The sequence below is a fragment of the Nycticebus coucang genome, chromosome X, assembly GCF_027406575.1.
Source record: "Nycticebus coucang isolate mNycCou1 chromosome X, mNycCou1.pri, whole genome shotgun sequence".
Classification (NCBI taxonomy): Eukaryota; Metazoa; Chordata; class Mammalia; order Primates; family Lorisidae; genus Nycticebus; species Nycticebus coucang.
This window is the reverse complement of record NC_069804.1, coordinates 71,285,458-71,297,198: the sequence shown is the minus strand read 5'-3', so window position 1 is coordinate 71,297,198 and position 11,741 is coordinate 71,285,458. Positions and strand designations below refer to the sequence as shown.

Genomic DNA, 11,741 nt, shown 5'->3' with positions numbered 1-11,741 from the left:
AAATGTAGAATGTAAATATTTTGGCACAGTAACTGAGATAACGCCAGAAAGGCTATGTTAACCACTGTGATAAAAATGTGTCAAATGGTTTATGAAGCGAGTATATGATGCCCCATGATCATATCAATGTATACAGTTATGATTTAATAAAAAAAAAAAGAAAACATTCAGTGGGAAAAAGACTCCCTATTTAACAAATGGTGCTGGGTGAACTGGCTGGCAACCTGCAGAAGACTGAAATTGGACCCACACCTTTCACCATTAACTAAGATAGACTCTCATTGGATTAAAGATTTAAACTTAACACATGAAACTATAAAAATACTTGAGGAGAATGCAGGGAAAACCCTTGAAGAAATTGGTCTGGGTGAGTATTTCATGAGGAGAACCCCCCGGGCAATTGAAGCAGCTTCAAAAATACACTACTGGGACTTGATCAAACTAAAAAGCTTCTGCACAGCTAAGAACACAGTAAGCAGAGCAAGCAGACAGCCCTCAGAATGGGAGAAGATATTTGCAGGGTATATCTCTGACAAAGGTTTAATAACCAGAATCCACAGAGAACTCAAACGCATCAGCAAGAAAAGAACAAGGGATCCCATCGCAGGCTGGGCAAGGGATTTGAAGAGAAACTTCTCTGAAGAAGACAGGCGTACGGCCTTCAGACATATGAAAAAATGCTCATCATCTTTAATAATCAGAGAAATGCAAATCAAAACTACTTTGAGATATCATCTAACTCCAATGAGACTAGCCTATATCACAAAATCTAAAGTCCAGAGATGTTGGCGTGGATGTGGAGAAAAGGGAACACTTACACACTGCTGGTGGGAATGCAAATTAATACATTCCTTTTTAAAAGATATATGGAGAACACTCAGAGATCTAAAAATAGATCTGCCATTCAATCCTGTAATTCCTCTGCTGGGCATATACCCAAAAGACCAAAAATCACAACGTAACAAAGATATTTGTACCAGAATGTTTATTGCAGCCTAATTCATAATTGCTAAGTCATGGGAAAAGCCCAAGTGCCCATCGATCCATGAATGGATTAATAAATTGTGGTATATGTACACCATGGAATATTATGCAGCCTTAAAAAAGATGGAGACTTTACCTCTTTCATGTTTATATGGATGGAGCTGGAACATATTCTTCTTTTTTTTTTTTTTTGTAGAGACATAGTTTAACCCTATGACCCTTGGTAGAGTGCTATGGCATGACACAGCTCACAGCAACCTCCAACTCCTGGGCTTAAGCAATTCTCCTGCCTCAGCCTCCCGAGTAGCTGGGACTACAGGCGCCCGCCACAATGCCCGGCTGTTTTTTGGTTGCAGTTCAGCCGGGGCTGGGTTTGAACCCGCCACCCTCGGCATATGGGGCCAGCGCCCTACTGACTGAGCCACAGGCGCCGCCCGGAACATATTCTTCTTAGTAAAGTATCTCAAGAATGGAAGAAAAAGTACTCAATGTACTCAGCCCTACTATGAAACTATTTTGGGGCTCTCACATGAAAGCTATAACCCAGTTACTACCTAACAATGGGGGAAGTGGGAAAGGGAGGGGAGGGAGGGGGATGGTGGGTAGAGGGAGGGGGATCGGTGGGATCATATCTGTGGTGCATCTTACAGGGGTATTTGCAAAACTTGGTAAATGTAGAATGTAAATATTTTGGCACAGTAACTGAGATAATGCCAGGAAGGCTTTGTTAACCATTGTGATGAAAATGTGTCAAATGGTCTATGAAGCGAGTGTATGATGCCCCATGATCATATCAATGTATACAGTTATGATTTAATAAAAAAAATTAAAACAAACAAAAAAAAACTATCAGGATGGCTAGATTCTAGTGAGAAAAAGAATGAGTAGTGGGATATGGAGTTGGAGAGATTGGCAGAGGCCATATCATATAGGCCCCTCTAGGCCATGGAAAAGAATCTGACTTTTGATCCTCATGTGATAGGAAGACACTGTAGAATTTTGAGCTGGGGAATGATACCTATGTTTTACAAAGATTAGTCTAGCTTCCTTGCATGAGTTGTGGTGGGGGCAAGAGTGGAAGCAGGAAGACCTGTTAGGAGGCTAGAGCAAATCAGCCAGGTAACATAATAGGGACTTCGACCTGATTGGTGGGAAGTGAATGAGGAGAGAAGTGGATGTATTAGAGATATATTCTAAGTGCAGCAGGACTTGCTGACAGACTAAATGGTAAAGGGATAATGAAGAAAAATGAGGCAAAAATAACTTCTTCTGCCTTGTCACCAGGGTATATGGTGGTATCACCTTTCTCTGGTAGGAAAGATTGTGAAGGAACAGGCTTTGGGATGGTGACATTCTATTTTGTCTGTCTTTAGTTTACCAATAAGACATTCTGTGGGATGAGGTGGCTCATGCCTGTAATTTTATCACTTTGGGAGGCTGAGGAGGGTTAATTGTTTAAGCTCAGAAGTTCAAAATCAGCCTGAGCAAGAGCAAGACCCTATCTCTACTAAAAATAAAGAAACAAACCGGACATTATCATGGGCACCAGATACTTGAAAGGCTAAGGCAAGAGAATCATTTGAGCCCAAGAGTTTGAGGTTTCTGTGATTTGTGATGCCATAGCACTCTACTCAGGATGACAGAATGAGACTCCATCTCAAAAACAACAACAACTAAAAGACATCCAAAAGAATAAGTCAAACACCAGTCTTGAGCCCAGTAGAGAGGCTGCAGTTCTTGAGTGTGCAGGTGGAGCCATGGGCTAGTTGTGATTAGAGGATTGACATGAACTGAATTTTGTTTTTAAAAAATGAGTCCATGCTCACTCTGGATGCTGGACTGAGAATTTATTATAGGGAGGTAAGGATAGAAGTAGGGGGAGCACACTTTAAGCCCCCCTTGTGTACTGCATAGGAGGCTCGATGGGAGAGAATAGGGCTAGAGAAGTGGGTCAGAGTCACTCCAGTATTTTTATGAGGAGGCATGGGAATGGGGAAAGAGTGGAAACAGGGAGACCCATTAAGAGACAATTGGTGCATCTTACAAGGGTATATGTGAGGCTTGGTAAATGTGGAATGTAAATGTCTTAGCAAAGTAACTAAGAAAATGCCAGGAGGGCTATGTCAACTAATGTGATTAAAATGTGTCAAATGGTCTATGAACCAAGTGTATGGTGCCCCATGATCATATTGATGTACACAGCTATGATTTAATAAAATAAAATAAATAAAATAAAAATAAAAAATAAAAAGGCAAAAAAAAAAAAGAGAGAGAGACAATTGCATGCATATGGAAAATGATAGGTGTTCCCAAACTGGGATAGCAGTCTTGAGGATGAAGAGAATGAAACAGATGGGGGACATTCCACCGCCATTCTATCATTCTGTTCTTAATCGCTTATGGGAAATAACTGCCTTTTTTATCTTTGTATCCCACCACTGTCTGTGTTGTCTCTCACACATACACACACAACACAATACAGCACTTTGCACACAAGCCAACCATTGACTAAAATGGATAAATTGACAGGGGGCTAATAATCAAAATCTGCAAATCAACAAGAAAAGAGGAAACAACTCCATTAATTATTGGGCAAGAGACATGAACAGAATCTTTTTTCAAAAGGACACACAAATGACTAACAAACACATGAAAAAATGCTCATCCTCCCTAATCATCAGATAAATGCAAATCAAAACCGCTTTTTTTTTTTTGCAGTTTTTGGCCAGGGCAAGTTTGAACCCACCACCTCCAGCATATGGAGCTGGCACCCTACTCCATTGAGTCACAGGCACCATCCAAAAATTGCTTTGAGATAACAGCTAACCTCAGTGAGAATAGTCCACATCACATGTTTCCAAAGCTGCAGATTCTGGCAAGGGTGAAGAGCTAGTGGAGCACTTATACACTGTTGGTAGGATTGCAAAGTAATACAGCCTTTTTGGGAAGAAATATGGAGAACTCTCAAAGTGCTAAAAGTAGACCTTCCATTTGCTCTTGCAATCCCATTACTAGGTATCTACCCAGAAAAAAGAAAATCATCTCATCATAAGGGCATTTGCTCTAGAATGTTTATAGTGCTTAATTCACAATTACAAAGGTATGGAAACAACCAAAGTGCCCATAAACTCATGAATGGATTAATAAACTGTGTTATTTGCATACCATGGAATATTATTCAGCCATAAAAAGATGGAGACTTTGCATCTTTTGTATTTACCTGTATGGATTTGGAGAATATTCCCCTAAGTAAAGTATCTCCAGAATGAAAAATCAAGCATCCTATATAATCAATACTATATTGAGACTATATAGATCAACAACTATAGGTCCACATGCGAGAAAAACACAATTCAATTTGAAGAGTGGAGAAGGTATGAGAACAGGGGTTTCAGTAAATTCCCACCTCAGTACAATGTGAGGGTATATGGCACTCTTCCTGGGTGAAAGACTCAACTACAACTCAGACTTTACAAGCTCAAACAATGTAACCTAATCATATGTACCTTCATATTAATCCAAAATGAAAACAAATCAATAAAAATAAAAATTGTGAATTCTGAAAAAAAAATAGTTTCAATTAGATGTAATTCACAAGTCTCAGTTATTATAAAGTGGTGAGGATAGGAAAGGACTCTGACTGATTTGATCTGAAGAGACCAGATGGCTTCTAGGTTTAGAACCTGGGTCTTAGGAAGAATTCTGAAGTTGCTTTCCATGGAGCTGTAGAGCACTCAGAGCAGGCCCTAACTGCTTTTCCTCCCCTACCCTAAGGTCTATCCTTGGCAGGGTCCCAGCTGGTGTAAAGCTACCCTTCCCTTCCAATCATCTGGTCTTCTGAGATGAGAGGAAGGATCTTTCTTCTTGGGACTCTTTTCTGCTTTCCCTAGCCTGGGCAATGAGTCCCTCTTCACAGTATGTGAATCAGAAGAAACAGACAGTCTGAGGAAGTGAAGAAAAAACAGGCTGCCTGGGCTATGTGAGCCAAGGTAAACAGTCAGTGGTTTCCTGTTGTTGCAGCCCAAAGTGTGCCATGACATCATTCCTGGCCTTTCCAGAACACACCAGCTCAGCCTAGCCTGCCAACCTGCCCAGGGCTGAGAGGCAGTCACCTCCTTTCCCCACCAGGGTTACATGCTCTGGAACTGGGGAACATCTCCTGGCCAACATTTCCTCACCTTCCCAGCTGGCCACTTAGGCTTTTATATCCCAATAAGGCATTGGAGACTATACCCTGAACATACTGTCCCACTTCACAGAAGTCCAAGGGTCAGAGAAAGATTTCCCAAACCAGAAAAGTTATTTTGCTTATTCTTATTTTAATAAAGAATTGAAGTCAAGGAAGAGGGAAGGTAGGAGGATGTGACACATGGTTTCTGAGACAGACCCTAATTGCTTCCTCTCCACTTCACCCCACTCAAAGGGCCACATGTTTCTATTATCAGTGTTGGTCACAAATTCCTAGAAACAGAACTACAAAGACCCTTTCAAGACTTTGTAGCCCATCTTTCCATGGTGCATATGAAAGTGCTGAGAGAGAAATAGATTTGCCCTAGTGACACATTTGTCAGAGCAGTATAAGCCATCCACTGTCAAAGATCTAAACCTGAGCTATCACAAGGCAAGATGATACAGTTGCAGGTTCTTAACAGGAAATACATAAACTATGGTTTAAGTTCAAATTCCTCCTTCTCTCTGGGCCTTGGCTTAGACAGCTATAATTCATTTCAAGACAACTCATATTTACTGAAACCCCTACTGTGCTTGAAAGAGCTGGTGGTTCTTGGTGATGAGAAGAAAACATGATGAGAATACTCCCATTTCACAGGTCGGAATGGAAGGAAAATGAAAGAAATGGTCTAAATTCTGTAAGATATCTGAAGCTAGTGTGGACTTCATACCGTTATCTCTAGGTAGAACCACACAATCAAGGTTGTGGGGCTCTTTGTAGGCTGTGGACCCCTCCCCACTCCTTTCACAAGGTAGCAAAGAGTTCTCATTGCACAAGAGTTTTGTTTTCCCAGTTCCAGTTCTCATTTAGCTGGATAGATTTGCATAGAGAGGTGGCAAGGTCCTAAATTATTATCTAGAAAATCAAGCCAAAAACATTATGATAATTCCTGCAGCCAGTAATTGGATTTCAAGCTGTATCTATGCCATGGAGCACAGGCAATTCAAAGTAGCTCTTTCAACCAATCAAATTCATCACAGCCTAGATTAGCAAACAGAATTCATGGGCATAATTGGGGGAAAGAATGCTTATTTCTGCACCCAAAGACCCACAGGCAATATGAAGTCATTCCTTCAGCTAATCAATTTAACCACAGCATGGATTAGGTGAAACATGCACAGAGCAAGGTAAAGAAAGGCACATGTAGACACCTGGAGATGCACATCCATATACAGATGAATATGCAGGAGGCTGCACATGCAAGAGGCTGCACACACACATTCAGAAGCACACAAAATAATACATACATGCTTCCAGAGAAGATGACATGCAAGAAAAAGGCACACTCTAGCTAAAATCTAGGAAAAGACAGCTAGCTGTCTGGGAATTCTAGGGGGCTGCTTTATGATACCTTGCTCATTTCTCTCCTTCCTCCTCCAACAATAGTTCTAATCCAAATTCTATAGAGTATTTTCTACAAAGATGCCTTAGAAAACAATCCCAAACCCATTGCATCCATACCCACCCTCCACCACATCCATCGTATTTTTATTATCTGTCTATGTCCTGGACTACAACAAAGATCTTTTATTAGGGCTCCCTGATGTCAGTACCTTTCCTCCAACCCAGCTTCCTTGGAGCTACTTGCAAGAGGGGATTTTTCTAGACCCCATCCTTGTTCTTGCATTATCCCTGATCAAAATCTTCCCTTTCCTCCCCACAGCCAGCACAAGCCAACCCAGACACCTGTCTTTCATAGCCCAAAATCCAGGGCTCCCATGCCCTTTTCCATGCCCTTTGCCTTCCAGGAGGCAAATTGTACCTTGGCAGCTCCCTGTCCATGCCCACCTGAAACTCTGCTGTTCCCAGTGCTATTGCCTTAAACTGGGACTACCGGCTTCTTCACCTATCAAAATCCTGAGTACTTTAGATACTCTTGGGTTGTTTGAATTTTTTAAAGAATAACTATATCTTTACCATTAAAATTTCAGTTGATGTTTTCATCCTTCAAGGCCCAAACAAAAAGTAATTTCCTTCATGAAGTCTTACTCTAATCTCCCCAAAGCACTGTGTTATAGAACTCGATGCACCCAAGTCAGCTTTAACAGGCATGTGTGTTTCAGTCCTCAGAGAAGAGCTGATGAGGGAAAAGGCCAGAACTCCTTGATACCAGTGCTTCCTCTGGGGCAGATGATATGCTAGCACTCTTCCTATGTTACTGTATTGCTCTTGGTCCCGAAAAGACAGACTGTCAATCAACAGGCCTCTGGGCTCTCAGGTCAGTCTGTTTTGAGCTACTCTATTCTAGTCATGGGTTTGAATCATGTTATTAATACCAGCTTGCTGTGTGACTATGAACAATTCTCAATTCCTCTCATTCCTTGAGTTTTTCAAGGGTCTTTTCAGTTCTGGATTCTATTATTTCAAGATGCAAGATTTTGGCTCAGCTCCCATACCTCAGTGAGTAGAATGTCAGCCACATACACTAAGGCTGGTGGGTTCGAGCCCAGCCCTGCCTGCTAAACAACCACAATGACAACTGCAACCAAAAAATAGCTAGGTGTTGTGGCAGGCGCTTGTAGTTCCAGCTACTTGGGAGGCTGAGGCAAGAGAATCGCTTAAGCCCAAGAGTTTGAGGTTGCTGGGTTGCTATGAGTTGTGATGCCATGGCACTCTACCGAGAAGGCAACATAGTGAGACTGTCTCAAAAAGAAGAAAACAAAAAAAAGATGCAGGATTTTATGCTGACATTATCTTGGACTAGGTATGTCCACTATCATTTTCATATTTTCTCTCTCTCTCTCTCTTTCTCCTTCCCTCTCTCCCTATTTTACCTCCTCCCTATCCTCCTTTTTCATTTCTACTTTTCACTTCTGTTTCTTCCCCTCTCTGTCTCTGTCTTCCTGTTTCTTCCTGTCTCTTTTCTCTCAGTCTTTTCCTCTTTTCTCTCTTCTCTTCCCTTCCCTTCCCTTCCCTTCCCTTCCCTTCCCTTCCCTTCCCTTCTCTTCTCTTCTCTTCTCTCTCCCTCCCTCTTCATTTATGACTCTTTCCCTTCTCTGCCTCTCTATCTATGATTCTCTCTCTCCTCTATCCCCAACCCCAGAATCTTGCTGAATAGTTTTCAATCCAAAATACCTCTGGTGTTTCCTCTGGTGTTGCTGGTAAACAGTGGTATAAATGGGGTTCCTCTGAGAGGCTCAGGAAGCCTAAATATCCATCAGTTGGGTAGGGGTTATAGAACTAAGGAGAAAGGCATTAGGATGAAGGGTCTCATAGCAAGGCCTGCCATTTACCCAAAGAAAGGACACTCTACAGATCATAAAGGGTTTTCAGCTCCTAGAGGATCTGAACCAGAGGATCTTAACAATCACATTCCCACTTCTTCTCCCAGCATTTTGAAAATGTGAAAGCTGAGGTCCACACACAGGAGAGAACTGGCCCACTGTTACACAGTAAAGTAATGGAAGAATTATAATTAGAATGTTGATTTCCTGGCTCTTAATCAAGGACTCTGAAAAGACTATAAAATTGGTTTTATGCCACCAGTTGAAAGGCACTGTTGAAGTTATTTTGCCAATAGAAGGAGAGAATGCTGAAGATTATTACGGGCAGGGTGGTGACCTAATCAATAGGCAGATTGTGAATATTTAAGAACAGAGTCTTGGCCCAGTGAGGTGGCAAACGCTCCTACTCCTAGAACGCTAGGAGGCTGAGGCAGGAGGATCCCTTGAATTCAAGAGTTCAAGACCACCTTAGTAAGAGCCAGACCTTATCTCTACTACAAATAGGAAAAGTAGCCTGGTGTTGTGGCAGGCCCTTGTAGTCCTAGGTACTTAGAGGGTGAGGCAGGAGAATCACTTGATCCTGAGAGTTTGAGTTTGCTGTCACATGGGCTGGATGCCATGGCACTCTAGCCTGGGCAGCAGGTTGAGATTCTGTCAAAAAAACAAACAAAAAAAAACAGGGTCTGTGTCACTTTTCTTTTCAATAACAGCTCAGTACAGTGTCTGACCCCAGCTCAGTGATTCAGTGATTAATAAATGAGGGAGGTATCTGTCTTCAGGTACTTGGGGAACACTGGTGCTTCCTCTGGGGATCTGGATATATAGCAGATTATTACAGAAACTTGAAAATCAAAGGCTCAAGGCATTTAGTCTCAATCTGTTCTAAACTTGTTCATTTCCCACTCACCAGCATCCCCCATAAATCAGTTTTTTTTTTTAATAAAAGAAGGGTTTTGTTTGTTTTTTTTTTTTTTATTATTAAAAAAAGGGAAGAGGCCAGAACTCCTGTCAAATCTTGTTCCCTATGGCTTAGGAAAGTTGAAGTGAAAAAAAAAAAAAAGTAGGAAAGGCTTGGACAAAATCAAGAGAGGACTCTGCAAATGTGATGGCTGGGTGCTATGGTGATGTCCCAGGTAGCAATTATGTTCTCCTCATTGGCAACTGTGGGCACTGAGTGAGTCACCCTCTCACTCTTAAAGCCAGAGAACTTAAAGGGGAGAAATGAGGTGAGCCATTTTTTGAGAGTTTTTTTTTTTCCTGTGGGAAAGGGGGGACAGAACAGAGTTGAATAGGACCCCCTACACACACATACATACACCTACACAGTGTGCCCCAGATTACAGCCTCTTTGATACTAAACAGTCAGCTTAAGCAAAGACTGAACCTCTACATCTGCTATTAATTCTGAGATACCAGAGTCCCTAAGTCACTGGGGCTTCTGGGGAATTAGAAGTCAGAGTCAACAATTTCCATTTAGTCCTAGTTCTCAATTAGCAATAATCGCGCCTTGGATAAACCTCATTGGCTACGATAATGCCACTGTGCAAAGCTAGTCCTAGTTCTATAGCCAGCCATAAGCTCTAGTTACAACTGTCACTAATTTGTTCTGTGGCTTTTGGCAAATGGTATTCTCTCTCTGAGTCCTTTTCCTCTGTAAAAATGAAACAGACCAACAACAACAAAACAAAACAAAACAAAAACAGGACATACTAGATGTATAACACTATGTTTCAAGAGTCCTGGACTGAAATTCAGAAGACCTGGGTTTGAGTCCTAACTTTGTCACAGTGACTATATAACCCTAGCCAAGTTCATTTCTGAGCCTTAGTTTTCACTAGATGCTTAACAGTGTGTTTCAAAAGTATTGAACTAGAATTCAGGAAATCTGGGTTCTAACTCTCACTGACACAGAGTCTGAGTTTAGACTGGACTCACCCTGTCTATGGAGCTCAATTTCTCTAGCTTTGTCATGAAAGGATCTGAACATAAGTTATCTAAACACACCCTGTAATTATGACAGCCTGTGGTTGTAGAATTTTACAAGCACTGAAAAGGAAGTGAAGGGAAGGAGAACCCAAGCCCAGAGTATTTGCTTGTAAACTATCAGTGGTTTCCCTCTATGAGTTTGACCTGGAAGTGCAGGCCAAGCTAGAATTGACCTGCTGAGGCAACTGTTAAACAACCTGAGGCTGGAAGGAGATATAGACCACAACTGGGTATTTAATCAGATAGGGCCCAATACAGACTAGGGTTGGTCTACAATTCAGGGGTCCTCAAACTTTTTAAACAGGGGGCCAGTTCACTGTCCCTCAGACCATTGGAGGGTCGGACTATAGTTTAAAAAAAAAAAACTATAAACAAATTCCTATGCATGCTGCACATATCTTATTTTGTTTTTTTTTTAATTTATTTTTATTAAACCATAGCTGTGTACATTAGTATGATCGTGCGGCACCATACACTTGGTTCATAGATTGTTTGACACATTTTCATCACATTAGTTAACATAGCTTTTGTAGCATTTTCTTAGTTATTTTGCTAAGACCTTTACATTCCACATTTACTAGGATTCACATATACCCTTGTAAGATGCACCGCAGGTGTAATCCCATTAATCCCCCTCCTTCCCCCTCCCTCCTCCTCCCTCCCCTCCCTTTCCCCTTTCTCCCTATTCTTAGGTTATAACTGGGATATAGCTTTCATGTGAAGGTCCTACATTAGTTTCATAATAAGGGTGAGTTTTGAAGTAAAAAAAAAAAAAAAAAAAACAGAAACAAATACAATCACACCAGCTCATGTGGTCCACAGGCCGTAGTTTGAGGACCCCTGGATACTTCCCAGCCCCTTTTGATGACAGGGATCCAGATAGGAAGTGTGTACTTGGAGCTTGGACCTTCCCTCCCAGCCAGTAGAAACAAGAAGCTTTCCAGGGCTGTGTAGAGAGCATGGCCCAAAGGGGTTGCTGCCATGGGCAAAGCAGGTAGATTTGGGGGGATGTGAATGAACGTTTCAGGGTGGGGTATGACTGTGATGTGAGAGTTCACATAGGAACAAGTTTGTTCTGTGGCCGAGAAGTTTGGATTTTGTTTTGTTTTTGAGACAGAGCCTCAAGCTGTCACCCTGGGTAGAATGCCGTGGCATCACAGCTCACAGCAACCTCCAACTCCTGACTTCTAACGAATCTCCTGCCTCTGCCTCCCAAGTAGCTGGGACTACAGGCACCTGCCACAACACCCAGCTATTTTTTTGGTTGCAGCGTCATTGTTGTTTGGCGGGCCCAGGCTGGATTCAAACCTGCCAGC

At 41.9% G+C, this 11,741-nt stretch overlaps 1 non-coding gene across 1 annotated transcript; it reads right to left on the bottom strand.

The window, feature by feature from the left end:
• Positions 1-9,843: 9,843 nt before the first annotated feature.
• On the bottom strand, positions 9,844-9,990 carry LOC128578598 (U4 spliceosomal RNA). The gene has a single exon (XR_008377746.1). It is a non-coding gene; the product is annotated as a U4 spliceosomal RNA (small nuclear RNA).
• Between the last annotated feature and the right edge of the window lie 1,751 nt (positions 9,991-11,741).